General features: G+C 40.5%; 1 pseudogene; it reads right to left on the reverse strand.

Moving 5' to 3' along the window:
- LOC117029844 (60S ribosomal protein L26-like) overlaps positions 1 to 23,242 on the reverse strand; it is a 36,863-nt pseudogene extending 13,621 nt beyond the window's left edge.
- Between the last annotated feature and the right edge of the window lie 230 nt (positions 23,243 to 23,472).

Consider the following 23,472-nt stretch of genomic DNA (forward strand, 5'->3'; position numbering starts at 1 on the left):
TAAAAAATTAGCTTTGTCTAATTAGGACTCAATACAAAACCCTCCAAAGTTTAAACAAATCAGAGATGAACCAAATTAGACTCTTGAAAGAGTGTCTCCAAGCTGGAAAGGGACAAACAACATCCTCTGACTCTGTGACTTGACTTTCATTTTTCTTTTGGGTTTCTGTTTTCCAGATTCTCTCTGTCACCACATCACCTTTTCATGCCTGGCCCAAGGCTGTGTGGTTCCCCTTTAAAAATTTCAGTGTGGACAAAAATGTTTTCCCTTGGCATAACTGAGACAGGCTGGTATTTTCAAGAACAGCTTTACTAAACATGAGGGAAAACAGAAAAGAAATAATTACAGAAAGCATACACAGTACAAAAATAGCCAAGTTTCCAACTGCAGGTTTGTTTCTAAAAATTCCACTGGAAGTCAGAAAGCTTTACTGGGTCTCAATCTCATTCACCCTTAGCCAACCACATCCCTTAATTTTGCTATATCCTGTCTGGACTGCTTCTCTCCTACCTCCAACACCTCATCTATCCCTGAGCCTTGTAATATTAAACTGCTACCTTGATTTTTTGAACCCATATCTCAAAGAAAAAAAAATAGCCAATAACTTCCTTTTAAAACTGTCATTCTCCCAATAAAAATATCCTGGACTCCAAAGACCCACCAAAATGCCTGCTTACAGGAGATTTCCAATTTTTGATTTTGAAGATCCATTGGGTTTCAAACATTCGCTCTTCTCAATACTGATGTTAACACAGCATAAACCAAAGTATATTGTAGGCAGTGATCCTTGGGATAATGAATATTGTTTACAATGGCCGGCAGGGTTCTGGGATCAAATAAATTTGAAGAATATTGGTTAAACTTAGTTTTACAGTTTTTTTCACTGCATAATTTCCCAAACCTTTTTATGCAATCAACAAATATTTATTGAGCGCCTATTATGTGCCAGGCACTGCCCTAGGTACTGAGAAAAACCATGGTGAAGAGTGAACAGGACAGATAAGAGCCCTGCCCTGCCTTCATAGAATTCACTTTCTAGGTGGAGTTCACCAAGAAAAAGTGAACAAGCAAACAAATAAGATTTCAAGTAATGGCAAGGACTGTGAAGACCTTAAGGGGTGATGTTATAGGGGAAAACTGGAAGTGGGGTAACCCAGCTGGCAGAGAGAACAGTGGATCCACACACCGGGCTTGGGAAAAAGCTTGGGATGTTGAAGTAAGAGAAAAATGCTGAGAAACTGAGGGGGAAAGCACAGCAATGAGGTATGATCTTAGAGGCCATGGTGAGACATCAGATTTGCTTGTTGGTGCAGTGGAAAGCAATTTGAAGGATTTTAAGCCTCGGTACAATCTCATTTAAAATTTGGAAACATAAAAATCTCTTTGGCTGTTGTGTAGAGGATGGAATTTAAAGGCCAAGATCACAAGTGGAAACCAGTTAGTAGGTTCTTGCCTTAGTTCATCTGAGAGGTGATGATGGATTGTTGAGAATGATGGATAGACAGATGTGGATGGCATCCACATGGTTTTGAGGAATAGACACAACCGGACTTCCTGAAGGGTTGTGGGATTTCCCCTGATGTGGGAAATAGGGACCAGAGAGAAGACGATGTGTTCTAGCTTGTGAGCTTGAGCAATTAATTACATGGCGGTATTACTGCCTGAGTTGAGAAAGACTAGGGAAGCAAAGGCTTCAAGAGGTGAGGGAAATAAAGATACTGTTTTATCCACATTAAGTTCAAGATAGCCTATAGCACTTGTAAGAGGTGCTTTCGAGTAGACAGATCTTATATATCTCCAAGCCTGGAGCTTAGGAGAAACGTTTGAGATATAAATTGGGAAATCATTAGCATACAGATGGCATTTAAAGTCATGGAACTGGATGAGATCACCTAGGGAGGGTGTGGAGAGGAGTTCCGGCCCAGAGCCAAGCCTTGAGGCACTTCAAATCGAGACATCTGGTACCGAGGAAGAGCGAGCAGAGGAGATGTTTAACATGTTCGTGTGCTGCAACGACTCTATAAGAGGCGATGCAGAAAGCAGCGTTTCCCAAGCTTATCCGACCTTAGAACCTTTCGTCACATAGCATCTCGCAGGGCTTGGGTTCCAAGGAAAACATTTTGGAAAACATTGTTCATACCCTTGTAGCTCCTTATGCTCCACTGTGGCATATTAACTTCTAAGGTGATATAGACAAGTCTTCTCCCTCTAAGCAGAGAAGTATTTCAATAAAAGCCCATCAGTTGCTAAACAAAACACTGCCCTTATGATCCAGGCCAAAAAATATACCTGCAGGAAGCACACATGTGCTAAATGCAGTAAGTAGGAAAGGAGGGCTGTTTCACTATCACCTCACTGAGCCAAATGTAATGTAAAATGAGGCCGTTTTTAGCCTTTCTATATTAATAAGGTACAGCCTTTTACATGTCCCACCATCGTCTCGCTGAGCCAAACCTCATACGCTGGCAGTTTTTAACCTTTTTGCATTAATAATGGTTATTTTGGTGAAGGAGAGAAATTGAAAGTTTGAGGAGAGACGCAGGGAATAAATGCTCGTGTGTGTGTATGTGTGTGTGTGTGTGTGTGTGTGTTATTGTAACTTTTTTCAGGGTACTAGCATTTGAATGTTTCTACCTATATACACTGTACCAGAGTATCATTTGATGCTTCATTTAGATGAAGCTATTTTTCTTTATTTTCTGGTTAGTTTTTGTTGTTGTTATAAGGAAAAGAAACTCAGGTATATTATTGGGATCTGAGACAACTCTAAGGAGAGGTTTCTCTCTAGGACACATTCTCCCTTTCTCTCTCTCTCTCTCTCTCTCTCTCTCTCTCTCTCTCTCTCTCTCTCACACACACACACACACACACACACACACACACGCACACACACACACACACTCTCACACACACACACCACACACCTCTCCCACACATATAGGCTCAGAGGCTGTATGGTTTTTCTCTCATAGTATCTTTAAGACCTCCCTTTTTACAGTTATGCACTAAGAAATCATAATAAAAGCTTCTATGTTTGCATGCCACAATCTAAGTGGAGCACACATGTTATGGACTAAATGTTTGTGTTTCTGTAAAATTCACATATTGAAATCTAATGCTCTATACGATGATAGTCAGAAGTAAGGACTTTGGGAGATAATTAGGTCATGAGGGTGGAGCCCTCATGAATGGAATTAGTGTCCTTCTAAGAAGAAGCAATGTGAGGATACAAGGAGAAAACAGCCATCTGTGACCAGGAAGAGTTCCTTCACCAGACACCAGGTCTGCTGGTGCCTGGATCTTGGACTTCTCGCCTCCAGAACTGTGAGAATAAATGTTTGTTGTTTAAGCCACCCAAGTTGGTCTATGATATTCTGTTATAACGTTTGAACCGACTACGGCGCCCTAAGTCTTGGAGGTTTGCTTTATAAACAAGGAGATCAAGGCCCAAGGAGGAGAGACATGACCCAGGGGAAGGAGCCCTAGATGGGTTTGATAAACTTGGTTTCATGTGACTATAGGCATTCACCTGGGCCTCAAATTCCTCTCTTGCAAGGGGAGGACATTGGGTAGGGATAAGTGATCTTCAAGATGCATTTTTCAGCATTTACAGTCTGAGTTTATGATTTTGACATAGAGTGACTTGCCTGAGGTCACATAGCTTCGCGGTTCACAGCAGAGTGGGAACCACATCTTCTATCGCCTGGTCTAGTGTTTTGTTTTGTTTCATTCCACCACAGTGCATTTCCATAAAATTTTTATCTCAACCCATTTTTCTCATCTGTGCTGTGAAAACACTACAAGAAGGCAGCATTGTACAGTGAAAAAAGTGTAAACTTGGAAACCAATGAGACCTGGGTTTGAATCTTAGTCTCCTTTCAGCTTTGTGACCTTGGACCCCTTCTCAGCCTCAGTTTCATCATCTGTAAGATGGGTATATATATATACACCTTCCTCATAGTGTTACTGATCAGATTGAGAATGCATCTATAAAGCAACATGGCTGCAGTAAATATAAACATTCTATCTCAGTCTGTTCGGGCTGCTATATAACAGAATACCATAGACGGGGTGGCTTAAACAACAGAAATTTACTCTCACAGTTCTGGAGGATGAGAAGTTCAAAATCAAGGCATTAGCAGATCTGGTGTCTGGTGGGAACCTGGTTTGCAGATGGCAGAAAAGGGGCTAGCTAGCTAGCTCTTGGCCTCTTTGTTGTTTTTTCTTTCAGGTTCCCATTGCAATTTTTTTATAAGAACGTAATTTGAAATTAATAGATAAATTGGGTGAGATGATATGGTTTTCAACATGGGTTAGGCTTTAGTTAAATACAGTAAATGTGAAGTTACCATTATTGTGCTAACTGTCATCCTTTGTTTCTCTTTAGATGTGCAGAATAAACTTGAAATGATACATCCTGTAGCAGTATCATTTGAAAGATCTTTGATACAACACTAACACCTTTCAAATTCTGGCCACAAATTGCATATAAATTGTAAGATTATTAAAATACACCTTTTTGAAAAATAAGATGACCTAAATTTTATACCTACATAACGTTTCCCAGAAAGATATTATATAAAAATAGCTGCCCCTTTTTCATAAGGATTTTCTCCTTATTTAAGGCTGAATAATATTCCAGTGTATGTATATATCACCTATTTTTTTATCAATTCATCTGTCAATGGAAATTTAAGTTGCTTCCATATCCTAGCTATTGTGAATTATGCTGCAGTGAACATAGGAGTGAGGATATCTCTTTGAGATACTGATTTCATTTCCTTTGGATAAATACCCAGAAGTAGGCTTGCTGGATCTTAAGCTAGTTTTAATTTTTGGAGGAACTTCCATATGGCTTTCCATAATGGCTAATTTATGTACTAACTTACATTCCCACCACTAGTGCACCGGGGCGCCTTTTCTCCACATCTTCACCAACATTTGTCATCTTTAGCTTTTTTGATAATATCCATCCTAACAGATATGAAGTGGTATCCCACTCTGGTTTTGATTTGCATTTCCTTGATGATTAGAGATGTTGAACACCTTACCTTTTCATGTACCTGTTCGTCATTTGTATATCTTCTGTAGAAAAATGTCTATTCTGTTTCTTTGCCAATTTTTTTAATTAAGTGATTTGGTTTCTTGCTATTGAATGGTAGACGTTCCTTATCTATTTTGGTTAATAATCTCTTATCAGATAGATGGTTTGCAAATAGTTTCTCCCATTCCATAGGTTGCCTTTTTATTTTGTTGATTTGTCCCTTGCTGTACAGAAGCTTTATAGTTTGATGTAATACCACTTGTTTATTTTGGGTTTGTTTGTTTTTACCTGTGCTTTTAGTGTCATATTAAAACAAACAAACAAACAAAAACACAACAACATTGCCAAAACCCATCTCAGGGAGCTTTACACTCTGCTGTCTTCTAGGAGTTTTATGGTTTCAGGTCTTACATTTAAGTCACTAATCCATTTTTAGTTCATTTGTGCTGTGTAAGATAAGGGTCCGATTCCATTCTTTCGCATGTGAATATCCAGTGTTCCCAACACCCCCAATGAGGTCTTATACTCACAGGCTTGAGATTTTATTTTATGCCATATTATTTACAACCTAAGTCAAGTCTCTTGTGATCTCATCCTTTGTTCACTGCACAAGCTTCCTTCTCCAACCTCTTTCACCCAGAGAAACCATGTGCTTCTCTGCCTCTAATTATTGTTGATTTCTTCTGCATGTCTTTTCTCATTATCATGACATTAACAGGAGAGGTTGGCCTCTTCTTACAAGGATACTAATCCTATTCTTGAGGGCTGTGCCCTCATTACCTAATCACCTCCCAAAGGCCCCACCTCTTAAGACTATCACATTGGGAGTTAGCATTTCGATATATAAATTTGGGAAGACACAAATATTCAGTCCATAACACATTCCATCTCACATTTTACATCTCCCTCCCTTTTAATTATTTGGGGAGATAAGGAAGTACAGCAAAGAGTTCATGAACTAGGATTAGGATAAGGCATGTGATGGCTTCATATTATGTATAAATATTATTTATTCAGGAAAACATTTTAGTTCTATCGCTCTTGTTGAAAGCCTTTTCAAAACATTAGTCCACACTCCTCTTTTAGAAACCACATACTCTGAATATAATTGAATCTTTCTTGATGACTGAAGACCTTGCCATGCCTCAGGCTTATTATTCAGAACTTGAATTCAATCTTTCAACAGCTTGGATAAATATTCAGAAGGTGCAAAACTCAGGACATTTTCTAGAAGTTTGTTGTTTGTTTTGAATTGAAATCTTTAACAAGTTCTTTGTGGTTCAGACTTCAAGTAGTACAGACATTCCTTCTGTAGGTGAGGATCTTGGGTATTGTGTTCTGGTTGAACAAATAATCAAGAGGTTTTTTTTAATGACTACTTTGTTTAAGGACCTGAATCACACATCATTTTGAACATGAGGAAATACAAAGATAAGTTTGAGGTCTCAGGAAGGTATACTGTCATTGGGGAAGCAAAACATAAACTCGTAAAAAAGTAACTATAACAAGAGCCAAAAAAATGGGAGAACTCATTATAAAGAAGTCGGTACTTGAAATGGGACTTGAACCCTGGTAGGATTTGGACCAGCAGTGCTCTGTGGTGGGAAGAATGTATGATAGGAACGGCTCTTTAAGGTAGAGGGAATAGTTCAAATAAATGCACAGGGAAGGGAAAGTTGGGGTATATTGAAAGGATTATACATTTTTCGTTTCAGAGATAATCAAGGCTAACACAAGCTACGTAGTTGGGACATGTCTAGTTTTTGATAATATGTACTGAATAGCCAGATGTCTTGGAAAGTGTTTCTTAGGCCCCTGTGATTATGGAAAACTGTGATCTACTGTACAGCACATTCTTTTGTAAATCGGTTTCTCTCTGTGGGCCGATCATATGTAGGTCACGAGAGAATTCACAGGGCTTCCAATTTGCCTGCGATTAGAGGCCTAGACCGAACTCTCGGACCCCAGAGATGTCCAGTACACCAGATAGCTCCCCCAAGATTCATTCTCCTTTGTAGAAAACAACCTCTAGAGCCATGGGACAGGTCCTGGGTTTGGCTCCGCATTGCCCCTCCTTCAACATCTCAAGCCAGGAGTGTGGAGGAGGGAGAGAAACAGGTTTCCCTGATTTCCCTGCTTGCCTCACCCGCCCCGACCAGCCCCATGCCCACTCCTCTCCCACACTGGCTCCTTAAAAACCAGGTCACTTTCCTCAGAGAGGAACATGGCATTTCACCTACCGGTCAGTGGTCTTACATAAGTCCTTTATGAAAGTGGAAAATAAGAGAAAGAAGAGGAAAATCTGTGCAGGACCCTGCCATTACGGGTGTCATGCAGGGACTCTGGTCCTGCTCCCCGCACAAGAACACAGGACATGGTGAGGCCAAAAAGGAGCTGCCACAGAGCCACAGATGGGGGTTCATGCCACTATATTCTCGCTGGCGGCCGCGTTGGAGACACAGGAAACAGGAGCCACACGATCTACAATCCCCCATCTGCCTCTCTGCCAACCAACCCACCCCCTGGTGTAACCTTGGCAGTTATATTAGTGGCTAATGGCCACCCCGTCACAGCGGATGGCCATCTGATTACAGCTGATGGCCATCGAAAAACCAAGCCAGCGCCTTTCCACGTGAGGCTGAGAGCCTGGAAACTGCTCTCTGGGACTCTGTCCCCACAATGGGACATGATTTAGTTGGCTTCGCGGAAGCCATCACTCCCAGCAGAGGTTTAAAAAAGCATGATATAGCAATGTATATTCCACATTGAAGTGTCTGGGCAAGTGAGCCCCTTGTTGAAAGCTGCTGGATGGATAAGCTCATCAACATTTCTAAGCATTGATTGATTCTGATGAGAAAGGTTGATGAGATTCTCAAACTCATGATGGAAAGCAAATCTAGACTAATCCAAAGAGCGTAACTTTTTTGCTTTTTAAGGAAGCAGACATTTTACGCTGGACAATGAATGAGAAGTATTATTCCCTGGCTAGATCAAACGTCCCCTTCTTCTCTTTTTTTGTTGTTTTCTATATCTGACCTCTTTCTTTCTGCTCTTCACCTTCAATCATAAAGCAAAACTATTTATTCTCCATATAGTGAAAAACTTCTTTCCTAACAAGGCACAGGACCAGACTGGTAGAATTGGAACAGTACTTAGAAGCATTAAATTCATCCTTCTGGCTTTTGAGATAAGGAAAATGAGGCCCAGAAAGATAAAATGGCCTTGTCGAGTGTAGGGATGAAAGCAAGTGGTGGAAGGTTGAAAGACCATTCATATAATATTTGACAGTTTACAGAGTTCTGTCACACATATGATATCATAAAAACCTGTGCTGCAGGTGATGTAATTATATCCATTTTGCAGGTGAGGACACTGAGACCCACCGGTGAAAGAGCACATACCTCTTCATCAGGAAAACTGCCCATGACAAAGCCTAGAGACGCTGCAGTGCCAAACCCTGCTCTGAAAATTCTAGGTATACAAAGAAGACACTGCCCACGAGCTCCCATCTATGAGGGGCAGGTTGTCAGTCTCCCCCAGGGCCACATGCAGGGCACACTAAAGCTGTCAGAAAATATTACCTAAACTGTAGAGGGACTGAGTCCCATATAGCTATTTGACTTCCTCTAAACATGGCTATGTGGAAACCTTGGAAAGGGCCAGCTCTTCTGCAGAAAAAAATCTGTATTTTAAATTGTAACAAATTGAGAGTCTGTAATGTGAAAAGTAAATGTATTAAAGCTGGCTCAAGATTACAGAGGCATTTGGAATTTAATGGGAAATAGCGGAGGGTGGGCATGAGCGAGGGTCTTTCAGGCCTCTCCTTATCCTGTTTTTACCGTTCTTTGTGAATAGCATCCCCTTCCATGGCCTTGCCTTTTCAGAATGACACTGACCAGCACATACTCTTCCGTTCTTGGTGAAAGAATCTGATCAACAATTAGATCACTTTCATGGATGGGGAAAAATCATTTGGAACTTCTGTGCACCTAAGACAAGCGTCCGCAAACCACTGCCTGCAGGCTAACTCCAGCCTGCTGCCTGTTTTTGTCAGTTTGTAAGTTAAGAATAGCTTTACATCTTTAAACGGTTGGAAAAAAAATCAAAAGAATAATAATATTTCATTCCATGTGCATATACTATTACATTTCAATGGCAACAAGTAAAATTTTACTGGAACACAGACACTTTTATTATTTACGTCTCATTTACGTCTGCTTTTGTGTTATAACAATGGAGTTTAGGAGACTCTGTGGCCCACAGAGCTTAAAATATTTATTATCCAGCCCTTAACAGAAAATCTTTGCCAACCCCTGTCTCAGAACACTAATCACACTGTATGAGAATTTGTTCTATTCATATCCATCTCCTGAGGTGGACTTTAGAGCTTGTGAAAGCCACCACTTTGTTTAGAATGAGACTTGACTCTAAACATGTAAGATAAATGGAGAAATGAATGAATGGTGTGAACTTGGGCAAGTTAGTTCTTCTTTCTGGGTCTCAGTTTCCTCTTTGTGCAATGAAAGAGTGGGCTAAGATGAACTTGGTCCCTTCTAGCTCCAACTTTCTATATTTTATATTAAGTTTACTGTAGTCAAAAATAAATATCATATTCAGTTCATTGAATCTTCTTTTTTCCAACTTTGGGTTCTCCCTTAGTGACCTTCTGACTGTTGGTTTGGTTTTCCAAGTCTGTCAGCATCATGACGGGCATGTCCTTACCAGCTAACTCTACTGGAGCATATGATGTTAGTGTGTGCATTGCATGTAGCGTGAAAATTTATTATACATCAGTAACTTCCTTTCTTCATGTCTGCCTGCCTTGTGTGAATCTAGTGACATGAACAATTTTCTCAGGGTCTGGTCATTATTAAGAATTCGAACATGTGGAGTCCAGAGACCACACTCGGGATTTATGGCCACCCCCCACCTCTATCAAGATGCATCCACATGGCCCAGAAAATAGCCATCTGCTCTTACTTAGGAAATCTCACTACTTACAAAACAGTACTGGGAAAATCGTGGCATTTTCAAACCAAATGGATATTAAAGTTCTCCAAACCTCACAAGTGCATAGGGCCATGCCCTCAGGTGGTGTTGGGTGGACACCATATGCAGCTCGAGGTTAGGGCCTGCTATGTATCAATAGGATTTGATTTGAATCATTATCCTGCACTGTTTCTTCCCAGAAGGTTGTTACCACTCCCTAATCCCATCGTCCTAATCCTAAAGGGACTGAATCTTAGGATCGAGGTCCATGTGACGTGAGGAAATGTGCTTGCCTGTAAAAGTGACCCGATGAAGGCTTCCTCTGCTGAAACCAAGAGCAGCCTTCATGCAATAGGTGAAAGGTGTCTTCTGGACACTTCTGTTTCCTTTTCTACTCATTCCCCCAGGTTGCTCACACTGTCTGCTCTTTATCCTGGGCCTCTGCTGTGATACACCAGGCAAGGGAAACACTAGAGCTTTCAGTTCAGTATCTGCTGTCCCTTTGTCGTGTAAATGAAGGGTACTGAGGGATAGTGGGAAAGCTTAAAGCACTTAGAATCAAACTAGTCTGATACCCAGTTCCTTCACTCCCTGGTGGAGCCTCAATTTCGATTATCTGCTAAATGGAAATGATATGTATCACTTACCTCTCCTAATCACCCAGAGTCCCTTACAGGAAACAACCATGCATTATTTCTTCTTTGTACCACTCGGTACACACGATAGCATGCAGCAGACACTTGACGTACTCGTATACCTCCTGAGCAAAATTAAACTGATTTTGCATAGTGTGGGGACAGAGTCCCAGAGAGCAGTTTCCAGGCTCTCGACCTCACATGGAAAGGTGCTGGCTCGGGTGGTAGATGGCCGTCAGCTGTGACTAGTTGGCCATCAGCTGTAACCAGTTAGCCATTAGCCACTGATATAACTGTCCTGGCTGAGCTAGCAAGCGCAGATTGCAGTTAGAAAGGGATTGGTTGGTTGTCTGGCAGAGAAGCGGCTAGCAAGTGGGGTTAGCAAGCATGGATGGCAGGTTACAGATTGTGTTGATCCTACTTCCTGTGTCTCCAACCCAGCCACCAGCGAGAATATAGTGGTATGACTCCCCTATCTATGGCTCCATGGGTGCTCCTTTTTGGCCTCCCCATATCCTGCGTTCTTGTGCGGGGAGCGGGAGCTGAGACCCTGCATGACACATGGAATCTTGCAAGGATCATGAAATGTGGAGTGTTTGAGCTAAAAGGAACTTAAAAACCTATCCAGTTCAATGTCAACCCATAATAGGCAGATGTGCCCCACTTCCTACTTCTATGCTAAACAGTCAGAAACAGTCACTCTATTCTTTCTAGCTGAGTGTCTTTCCTGTGCTGACCTTTACAATCTTCCACAAAGCTCTCTGAGAGGCCACTACCATTTGACTGAAATGATCACTGGAGGAAAAATATCTATATACCATTCCGAATTGAGTTCAACTTCTACCTTATAAATGAAGAAACCCAGACCTGGAGAGATGATATGATTTGGCCAAGATCACAGAACTAATTGCAGGGTGAGTTGGAACTAGAATATAGGTCTCTAGGTTCTTCATCCAGTGCTCTAGCTATTACATCACATTTGTGTTCTAACAGAAGTCTCAGTACCTTCAAGCCAAGGAGTGAGCCCTGGGAGAAATTTCTAGCAAGGACAAATAGACTTGTGTGTGAGAGAGAGTGTGTGTGTGTGTGTGTGTGTGTGTGTGTGTGTGTGTGAGAGAGACAGGAGGGTCTTAGAGTCATGTGGCTATCTCCCGGGTAATTCAGAATGCAAATAAGTTATTCAACACACTTTCACTTAAGGCCTCTTCCAGGCAAAGGTATATAGCCCCAGAGATCTAGATAGATAAAATGAGGACTTTGCCCCCGAGCTTATAGACCCACAGAAAAACAGGGAAGAAAAAAAATATCCAGGATAATAAGTGAGCTAACAGATATGCTTAGAGTCCTCCGAGGACCAGGGGGCATGACCACTCAATGCTCAAAGAAGTCAAGGGCTTAACTTCTGAGCAGTTTTCCAACAAGAGTCATAGTTCTCCAGAGCAAAGAGGGAAAGAGCTTTCCATCGGAGGGAAGTCGGAGCAAAAGCACGGGTTGCAAAGAGCTTGGCACATGTAGGGACCAGCAAGGAGCTCTGCATGGAAGGAACACTGGATGCATGGTGAATGGAGGAGGAAAAGGGAGGGGAGTCAGGGCAGTGTCTGGGGAGGGATCTGGAGAAGGAAGCAAAAGCAGCCTGCTTTGAAGGCATCTACAAAGGCTGATAAGACATATACATAAATAATCACAACACACGAAGGAATGATCCAATGCTTTTCAGAGGATCAAAGGAAGTACAGGGCAGCTCAGAGAAGGGAGAGATGATGTCCCACTGGAGGTTAGCGACTATATATCACTGATTAGCCAGGCAGGGTTAGAATTGGTCCTTTTGAACTTTTAGGATTCAAGCAGAAGTTAAAAATCTGCAATATAGTTATCCAATCATGTTCTTTTGGGATCACATCCTTAACTTGATGGACTAGATCCTAAATCCCAATGCCCTGCCCAGCAGGGTACCCACTCCCACTAGTTAACATGTCTGTTTTGTTCACCATTCTGCCGTCAATGCCTGGAACAGTGCCTGGCACCTAGTAGGTGCCAAATAAATATTTGTGGAATCCATCTCTTAAATGATGTGTTTTTTATCATGGCAACCACATACTCTAGATTTTTTCAGAGTATTTTAAAAATATCTCTCCCCTTAGGTGCTATTAGTACAACTGTATTCACCATGTATCTGGAGTTCTGACTTACAAAATATGGTAACAGAACCCACAGACACAACATAGGAAAGCTTCCTTCTCATTTTCAAATACTCTCCCTATGCCAGCTGGAGTGTTTGGAAGGGCGGGGGAAGGGAATGTGGTTTTGTGGAGAACGCACCATTTCTGGGCTGGAGGCCTCCACCACACCCTCCTGCCTGCTTGGCTGCCCATGTGGCCTCAGACAGGGCAGTCCCTTCATCTTATTCTTTGCCCACTGAACACACAGGCTTTGGGAGTCTTGGATGAAAGTGGAAAGTATTAGCATCTTGGAAAGGATGTAGTTGGGGTACTTGTGGCCTTGTTTGGGTCTTTCCAAACAAGTTTCTGGCTGCTCTGTTGAGAGAGGAAAGCTTCCACATCTGCAGGGATAAAAGAGTGTGTTGTTTCAAAAACTTAGCATCTGCCCAACATTCCTTGGAATGTAACATTTAATGTGCTTAATTATCACTGTCAAGTGGATCATCAGTGAAAAACGTTACCAATTCTATATGTTCTTCCTTTTTCTTTTCTTTTTTTTCTTTCTCTCTCTCTCTCTCTCTCTCTCTCTCTCTCTCTCTCTCTCTCTCTCTCTCTCTCTCTCTCTCTCTTTCTTTCCTTTTTATTTAGTCATTCCATGTCATTTAGTTCTAGGTTCAGATATCAAAATTACTGGGTGCACATAGATTTTTTTTTTTTTGGTATGTGACTTGGGGAAGTGGCTTGCATTATATTCTGACTTTGCACAACCCATGTCTATCTCTCCTTGAAACTTTTGAATCCCATCTTAGTTTAGAAAACAATAACAAAAGCTATCTGTCTTAATGGTTTCTCCATCCATCCTCCCACTGACCCCAAATGAAAACTTCTAGAATGATCTCCTCCATTGCTCTTACCACTCCATTCTTGAGTTCTCTTAATTCTACCCCCAAATTATTCCCACACGCATCACCTCTTATCCAGCACCTTAACTGAGGCTGAGTTGGAGTCATTCTAACAGCCTCTTTTTTTAATGTTATGTAAAACAAGTATCCATCAATTTCTATTTTATTGAGTGTTTTTTAAACTTCATTTTTATAATTTCAGTTGACATTCCATATTATATTAGTTTCATATGTACAGCATAGTAGTTAGACATTTATACATATAACTTACGAAGTGATCCCCCCAGTAAGTCTTGTACCCGCCTGGCACCATAAATAGTTATTACAATATTATTGACTATATTCCCTATACTGTAGTTTACATCCCTGTGACTATTCTGTTACTGCCAATTTGTACTTCTTAATCCCTTCAATTTTTTCATCCAGACCCCCAAATACCCTCCTATCTGGCAAACATCAGTTTGTTCTCTGTATCTATGATTCTGTTTCTATTTTGTTTGTTCATTTATTTTGAGTTTTAGATTCCACATATAAGTGAAATCATATGATATTTCTCCTCTGTCTGACTTATTTCACTTAGCATAATAGGTGGGTCCATCCCTGTTGAAACAAATGGTAAGATTTCATTCTTTTTATGGCAGAGTAATATTCCATTGTATATATCTACCACCTTTTCTTTATTCAGTCATCTATTAATGGACATTTAAGTTGCTTCCATATTTTGGCTATTGTAAATAATGCTGCAATGAACATAAAGGTACATATATCTTTTCCAATTAGTGTTTTAGATTTCTTTGGATAAATACCCAGAAGTGGAATTTCTAGGTTATAGGTAGTTCTAGTTTTCATTTTTTGAGGAATCTCCATGCTGGTTTCCATAGTGACTGCACCAATTTGAAATCCCACCAACAGTGCACAAGGGTTCCCTTTTTGCCACATCCTCACCAACACTTGTTGTTTGTTGATTTATTGATGATAGCCATTCTTTTTTTAATTTATATTAAAATATAGCTAACATACAATATTATATTAGTTTCAGGTATATATCATAGTTATTCAACAGTACCTCCCTGGCTCTATACAGTTATTACCATATTATTGATTATATTCCCTGTGCTAAAGAAGTGATCACCATGGTAAGTCCAGCAACCATCTGACACTGCACCATGCTATCATATTATTATTGACTATATTCCTAGCTGTGTATTACATCCCTAAGACTTATTTGTTTTATACCTGGAACTTTGAATCTCTCATTCCCTTTTATCTTTTCCCCCCTTTTAAAATTTTTCAATTACAGTTGACATTCAATATTATTTTATATTAATTTTAGGTGTGCAGCATAGTGGTTAGACATTTATATAATTTATGAAGTGATCTCATCTGGCACTATACATAGTTATTACCATATTATTAATTATATTGCCCATGCTTTACTTTACATCCCCGGGACTGTTTTATAACTACCAATTTGTATTTCTTAATCCCTTCAACTTTTTCACCCTGGCCCCAAACCCCCTCCTATCTATTACCCATATTGAATATGTTGTAGCCATGAAATCTTGCCATCTGTGACAACATGATTGGACCTAGAGGATATTGTTCTTTTTATAGTAAGTTAGATAGTGAAAGACAAATGTCATATGATTTCAGTTATAATATTCCACATATAAGTGACAGCTAAAGAATGTTAATAAAATAAACAAACAAAACAGAAAAAAAACTCATAGATACAGAGAACATTTTGATGATTGCCAGATGGGAGGGGGCTGAGGGTGGGTGAAAAAGGGGAAGAGATTAAGAAGTACAAATTGGTTGTTACACAGTAGTCATGGGGATGTAGGGTATAGCTTAAGGGCTCTGGTGCCTGTCCAGACTGCTCTTTGGAGAAAATTCAGGTCCTCTGTCCATTTTTTAATTGATGGTTTGGGTTTTTTTGGTGTTGAGTTTTAAATTTTGGGTATTAACCCCTTAGTGGATGTATCATTGGCAAATATCTTCTCCCATTAGGTAGGTTTTCTTTTCATTTTGTTGACAGTTTCCTTTGCTGTGCAAAAACTTTTTAGTTTGATGTAGTCCCATTTGTTTATTTTTTCTCTTGTTTCCATTGCCCAAGGAGATATATTAAAAACAAAACAAAACAACAACAACAAAAAAACATTACTAAGAGCAATGTCAGAGTTTGCTGCCCATGTTTTCTTCTAGGAGTTTTATGGTTTGGGGTCTAATAGCTCAGTCTTTAATCCACTTTGAGTTTTTTTTTTATATATGGTGTAAGAAAGTGGTCTAGTTTCATTTTTTTGCATGTATCTGTCCAGTTTTCCAAATACCATTTTTTGAAGAGACTCTCTTTACCCCATTGTATATTCTTGCCTCCTTTGTCATAGATTAATTGACCATCTAAGTGTGGGATTATTTCTTAGCTCTCTATTCTATTCCATTGATCTATGTGTCTGTTTTTAATGCCAGTACCATGCTGTTTTGATTACTATAAACTTGTACTATAGTTTCATGTCACATAGTGTGATACCTTCAACTTTGTTCTTTGTTCTGAAGATTGCTGTGGCTATTCAAGGTCTTTTGTGGTTCCATATAAATTTGAAGACAATTTGTTCTAGTTCCATTCTAACAGCCTCTTAACTGATCTCCCTGACTCCAGGAAATCCTAATCAAACGAGCCTTTGCACTCCTCCCTAAATCACAAGTTAAACTATGCCACTTTTCTCCTCTAAAGTTGTGGGCGTCTCCTCATTCCACAGGAAATAAAATACAAAATCCTTGGCTTGCTATTCAAGACCATGTTGAATCTTGACAATCTTTTAGCAGCCAGCATTTGAAAATAAAAAATGAATGGAAGAAAAATAAATTTATAAAATAAACTAGATGTAGTACATAAAATCAGTTGTCCAAAAATCCACTGCAAAAATATGTTTGTGTGTGTATGTATATATACATGTAAATAGATAGATGTATATATACATACAGTGTTGTAAGTTGTCATTAAGGTTTCTAGGCAAGCCCACAAAAGTCTATTCAATATGTAATTGTAAGCAAACTACTGTGCATATGCGATTTAAAAAATTACTCAGCAATGCCAATAAATGAAACAAGAAAACCACTGAAATTTTAAATTATTTGTAAGAAATATACCTTGTCTATGGGCCCTTGTGGTGACAAGATGGATAGACAACTCCATTTGCCTTAATAGCTAATATTTACTAGTGTGTACAATATACCAGGTCATATTTAAAGACTTTTACAAGCATTATCATTACAAGTACTTGATCTCAAAACAACCTTATGAAATAGATATTATTATTTTGCTCGTTCAACAAACAAGGAAACTGAGGCATAAGGAAGTCATATAACTTGCCCAAAGTCACATAGGGGTTGGTAAAAGTGGGATTTGAATTGAGGCAGCTTGGTTTCAATGTTTCCTCTAAATGATAACGCTAGATTAAGAACCACTGGAGAGTCATTGGGAAGAGTCAGGGTCAGTGAATAGTGGAGGATGTGCAGAAAATGTCTAAAGCTGTCAGCAAGAAACTGGCTGGGGACAAAGCTGGGTCATCAAGATTGGGTATTGAGTATATTATGTTTCGTTGAGGTCATTTTGATGCTACTGATAATTTAACATTCACATTTAATGCATTTCTTTAAAGAATAAAGTGTTAAATATTCAACTTTAAAAAAAATCATCAAGTACTTTGTGCAAAAGAAATGCATTCTAATGTCAGGATGAAGTGAAGTGAGGGTCAAATGGGAGATTCAAGAATGGGGCTGGAGTGCAGTTGCTGTCTTTCTGGGCCTGTCCACTCCCATATTTTTGGAGTGTGTTCTCTTTCTTTGTTTTAATAAATCCTCTGCTTACTTGGCAAAAAAAAAAAAAAAAAAAATGGGGCTGGAATCAGAGATGTGGTGAGAGATGGTGAAGCTTAGAAGTGGAGTGAGGTTGTTACATTATTTGTTCACTTTCTACAAGTGATTGGCTTGATATTTAGGGACACAGAATGTCCATGTTATCAAAATGGTCGAAACAAAATGCTCTACTTCAAAGAGGGGCTTGCAGGAGGAAGAGGTTAAGCAGTGAGTGCTAACCACAGCCTGCCTTGGGCAGAAGCAGAAGGAAGCCTCAGGCCAAGTAATGGAAGGAAAGTTGCTTTCTGTTTTGGTTGTCAGAATGGGCCAAGACTCAAAACACCACTTTTACAAATGGATGGGTTTATAAAATTTCAGGAAGTGTGATAAGACTTGAAAGGACAAGATGCATTTTTTAAATATGTTCATGCAGTGTCTTTTTGCTGGGGAATATTTCCCATCGCAAATCGGGATTATTGGACAAGTAATTTGTCCAAATGATTGGACAAATACTTCTGGTATTATCCAAGGACCAAGATAAATAAAGTATTGTGAGAAAGTTGGGATACAGAACCAGGTTCAAATCCAGACTCTACTACTAACCAGCTGTGCGTCTTCAGGCAAATCTCAACCTCTGAACCTCAGTTCCTTCACTGAGTTATAGGGAATAATAATACTACCTCAGTCTCAGGATTGTTGTGAGCTTCAGTAAATATTCATCAAATGGCAAGAGTAGTTAGTGGGATTACAGTTGAGTCTTTATTTTTCTTTTCTGAATTTCTTAAATTGTCTACCATGAACATATATTGCCTTTGTAATTAGACACAAAAACAATTCTTTTTATTCTTTTAAAAGTGACAGCCATAATTTCTCATTTTTTACATTTGTTTTCCCGGCCTTTGTCTCTTTCTGCTGTATTAAAAAATGGGTCCTCTCTACAAGCGATATTCATAAGACGCCATGGGATACTGAATGTCAACTGTAATGGAAAAAAAAATTTATTTTGATTTAAAAAGAAAAAGACAGTGCTGTGGGATGTCTGTTGTTCTCTACAGTCCAGCATGGCTGTACTGGGGTCCACTCACTGGACCCAGGCTTCCAGTACTTAAATAAGGCTGAGGTCAGTGGTAGTTCAGTGCCCACGGGAGCTCTGTTCTCTCCATTACATATTAATCCCCGTCCTGCCAAGTCCCTCAGTCTGCCACTCAGCTGGATGTTCCCAGCCACCCCCAGTCCTCGGGGAGTTCCATTTTTTTTAATACTTCTAGTTTCATTTACTCAGCATCAAAGCCTGGCAGCGCTGACATAGGCTGCAGGAGTCAAACCCACAGTTGGTCTCTGGAAACCAGGGAGAGTGTGGGTGAGTGCTTTGAATGAAGCAAAACTCTGGCAGGATACCAGCTTTTAATCTTCCCCTGATTCTCTTCTTTTTCTTTATAATTTTAGGTTTGTGGGTCCCAGATCTCCATATTTGCCTTCTGGAGCTGCTTTCGCCATAGAGAAAAGATGAACGTGGAGATTTAAGGCTGAGTTATACCAGCCCCTGAAGCTTTCCAGCACCAGGACACATAAGCAGCAGTCTCTGTTACAAATGAGCTACCTGATCTGCCCACCATCTCGTTCAATGGGCCTATTCTCACTCAAGGAGGTAGGGGAAGAGCCAAAGGGCTAGGATCTTTCTGAGTGTGTGGGCTTCTGGGAGCACAAGGTGTGGTTCCTTAGTTTCCTCTCAAAACCACTCCTGGTTTCTTGTTCCTATCTCAGCAAATATCACTGCCATACACCCAGCTGCCTAAGTCAGAAATCTAGGAGTTCTCCTTCACCACTTCCCCTCCACATCCCACATCTAATTATACATGCAATGCAACTTACTCTACTCCTTTAAAATGACCCTGAAGCCATTTTAATTACCAACTAGTCGAGAGGACCATGTTCTCCTGCCTCCTTAGCTGCTATCCCCCAAATAGGACAGCTATTTCAATGCCACGTAGCCGCAGATGACAGCTAGAGAGGACAAGGAACATGTAAGGGTCACACAGGCAGTCAGTGACAGACAGATCCAGAGGAGAATCCGGGCTCCCTGGGCCCAAGTCTAGCACTGCTTCTGTACACCACCCTGCTCCACTTGTTCCTTCCTTCGCTATAGTGTATTGAGACCCTGACAGGTTCCAGACGTAGTGCTAGACACAATCATTGTCACCTCTGGGGTTTCTCCAGCGACACCTGTGGGGGTGGCTCCGCATGTTGGATTACGTCCCCATCACTCTTGCAGATAGAGTAGGGCATCTCTCAGGCCCCTGCCTGTCCTCTCATTCCAGCATTCCACGAGTTGGCTTCTGCATGGTCTACTCAAACAACTTCTGAGTTAGTGAGGCCAACAGAAAATATATACAGCAAGGCACTTCACCTGAGGAAAAGATTCTATGTGAGCCCAACATTTAACATACAAATTAAATGTTGGAAAATGTCCCCTCTAGACCAAACTTATGATCTACATAGGAAAGGGAAATAGGAAAGGTGATCTGGTTGAGTTTCATTTCTATCACACTCCATAACTTCTTGGAGCATCAATGCTCAGAGCATGATAGGTTCCCCAGTGTACCCATGATTCCAGTTGATTCATTTAATGCACGTTAACAAATGTATACTATGTGCCAGGTATGGTGAAGTGTGCTGGGAACCCAATGCTGTATCACATAGACAGATCCGCTGCCCTCGGGAACGTCATAGGCTGCTGGAATCTGACCTATCAGTTTCATTTTAAATACATTCGTTTCTGGATACCATCTAGCCGCGTGCCTTTTCCCCCTTAGCCAACGTTTACATCCCTTTTACAACATCCCTGTCAAGTGATCGTGCAATCCCACGTTGGACATCTCCAACAACAGGGGATTTACTACCTCCAAGGTCATTTATTCTGTTTTTAAACAGGAGAAGCAGTTAGAATGTTCTTGCCTATGTCGAACCAAAATCAGTTTCCCTAAAATTGCACTGTGTTCTGCCCTCTGGTCCTACACAGGTCAAGACAGTTTCTTCTGCTCTGAGTTGGGCCTGGGCTGTGTGAGGGTGATTATCATGTCCCCTAAGCATTTTCTCTCCTCCAAACCAAACTTTTCACCTTGATTCCACCTTTCCCCATAGACGTGGTTTGGAGTGCCTCTCCAGTCAAGTCTCCAACAGAGCTACTCCCTCCCACTCTGAGGAAACATAAAAAGAATGTTCACATTAACAGTATTATTCTCTTTGATTCTCCCATGTTACACTCAGAAATCATGTGTCCATAGAGCAAATCTCTCCCACCCCTGCAGCCCCCCACTGCATATGTAATTCTATAGATAGCTTTGAAACAAGCAGGTCAACTTTATTGTTCACAAACTTGAGCTAACAACATTGAGCTTTCAGGGTTGTTGTGAGTATTAAAAGAGATAATGAATGTTGAATTAAACATTTCAACAAATATCGATGGAACAACCTTCATGTAATGGACACTGTCCTTGCTCTGGGTAGGATACAGTCCTGAAGGTGATAGAAAAGACCTCTACCCTTATGGCGCTTACACCTCGAGACAGAATATGAGTGGCTCTCCAAGGGACATACGGTTTGAATTGAAGCCCGGGGGTCCCCATGATGTAATCTGGAAGCTCAAAAATGGTACCCACTATTATAATTATCATCATGATGAACATAGATACAACCATATTAATGCCAATAAAGCCTTTAGATGTTATCATTTCCTTGTGAGAAGAATGCTTTTAGAAATAATGGAAAGACCACAGTGGTATTTCTTATGAGTAACAACCATTATATCACAGATTATCTCATTTTCTCCTCCTAAAAACCCCATATTGCCCATAAATCAAGGAGTTTTATAATAAATGAGCTGAGTTAGCTTCCACCCAGTGACTGTTTATTTAAATCTGGATTACTTTCCTAACCTGGTCAAACAAAATGAGAGGCTCTAGGGCAGAACAGCAGCTTTAGCAAGGAAGGTGCAGTTGCACTTGCAGGTACAGTGCCAGGCTTCCTTCCTCCTTCCATCTGTCCATTAGACCAGTTATCCTGTCCATAAATTTGTCTTCAGCCATCATCTTATTTACCTTAGCATGCTATGGATGACAGGATATGCTTTCAACATTAAGGAGGCTTTCAGCTTTTCTAGATGTATCTTGGTTTCCTTATCATTTCATATCACAGTTTGTTCAGTGTTTGGTCAAGGAACTGATAGAAATGGAAGTTATTTACAGTAAAACACATGGTCTCTTTGCTCAGTTGAAACCACTGATCTTCCTGTTTCTCTGTTACCGTCAGATAATCCACCATCATGGGTGGGGTGTGCATGAAACCACCACCTAATATCTCACTAGGGGAGTGGAGTGACCACAGGATGTCATCATCTGTGTCAGAAGAGTGGCAAATGTTCAGCAGGAAAGACTTCACATTTGCATACCTGAGAAGATGCTACACATCCGCCATGCTGCAGAGATCAGAATTAAGATCTCTTTCATTAAGCCTCCTCCACTGAGCCTACCTATATGCTGACAAGATTTTTTTTAATTACTGTCTATGTCTTGGCATATTGATGACATTGATATTTATAGTGGCTAATATCTATAATCTATAATTAGCCCGGCTTCGTGCTTGGTAGGTACTTGATCTCAGGTCATCCTCAGAACAATCTTTTGGGGGTAGCGTTATTCTCTTTTTTCACCTGAGAAAATTGATTCAGAGAGGGCATGTGACTTGTCAGGGTAGTTTAGCTAATAAGTACAAGTGCCAGAATTCAGGCCCAGTCCAGGGCCCCGTGACCTTTTATCTCCCTTATTTCACTGCGCTGCACACACGAATCCCAACCCAGAATAGAGGGAACCATGCTCGAGACCTTCTTACTCCCTTGCTGCTTCACTCTCTCCCATTGCTGTGTCCTTTCTATCTCCTACATGGGATTTAAGCTCCTATGAGGGAAAGATAACCTATTCAGCTCTATATTCCTCCCCAGAGAGAACACAGTAGGTTCTCAGTAAGTGCGTTTCAAGTGAACACACACACACACACACACACACACACATACACACACACACACACACACATACAAAAACAGAATACAATGCTGTGGCTAGAATTTCTTACAACTACTTCAAAATTACAGAAAGGCTCCTATTTTAAAATTAATAACGAATCAAACCACTTATATAGCCTATGTGATAGTAGCCCTGGAATGACAGAATAGTAAGACTCCCCTTTTACGGTGGCTCCAAATGACACATCCTTTTGCTGTCCAAAGCCAAGAATAAAACTCTCCCTCATGGTGCAGAGCGCCCTGTATGGAATTTGGGCTTCACTTGCAGTAGTTGCAGATTGAGAGGCAGAGTTCCTGGCATTCGTATTTAAGGCTCTGACACCTAAAAGTCATCATTCCAACTGGAACAGGAGAAAAATGGAACAAATAGGTGTACAGGGACCAGCAAGCCAGGAAAGAAAGCAGCCTGAGATGGTAATAACAACTCTCCACATGTACGGAGCGTTTCCTATGTTCCAGGCACTTACTTACATTATCTGTTTTCATCCTTACAGTAGAGTCTGAGGGGTAGGGACATTTCACAGATGTAGAGAAGGGTAGAGAAGTTCAGTAACTTGCCCAGGGCCTCCTTGTTGGTAAATGTAAAGCTAAGAGAATTGAACCCAAATTTCTCTGACTCCGAAGTCTAAGTTCTTAACCATTAATGCTAATCATTAACTATACTTCCCTAATCATTTCATCTTTTCCTTGGTAAGCAAGGACTAGAGGTTCAATACTATTATAGAAACACTATGTCTGTTATTTATATTTATGTAAAAGCTAAATGTACAGTTCTTGCCTTGTAAGATGAATATTGTTCTAAATTAAT

Source organism: Rhinolophus ferrumequinum, chromosome 11 (genome assembly GCF_004115265.2).
Source record: "Rhinolophus ferrumequinum isolate MPI-CBG mRhiFer1 chromosome 11, mRhiFer1_v1.p, whole genome shotgun sequence".
NCBI lineage: Eukaryota > Metazoa > Chordata > Mammalia > Chiroptera > Rhinolophidae > Rhinolophus > Rhinolophus ferrumequinum.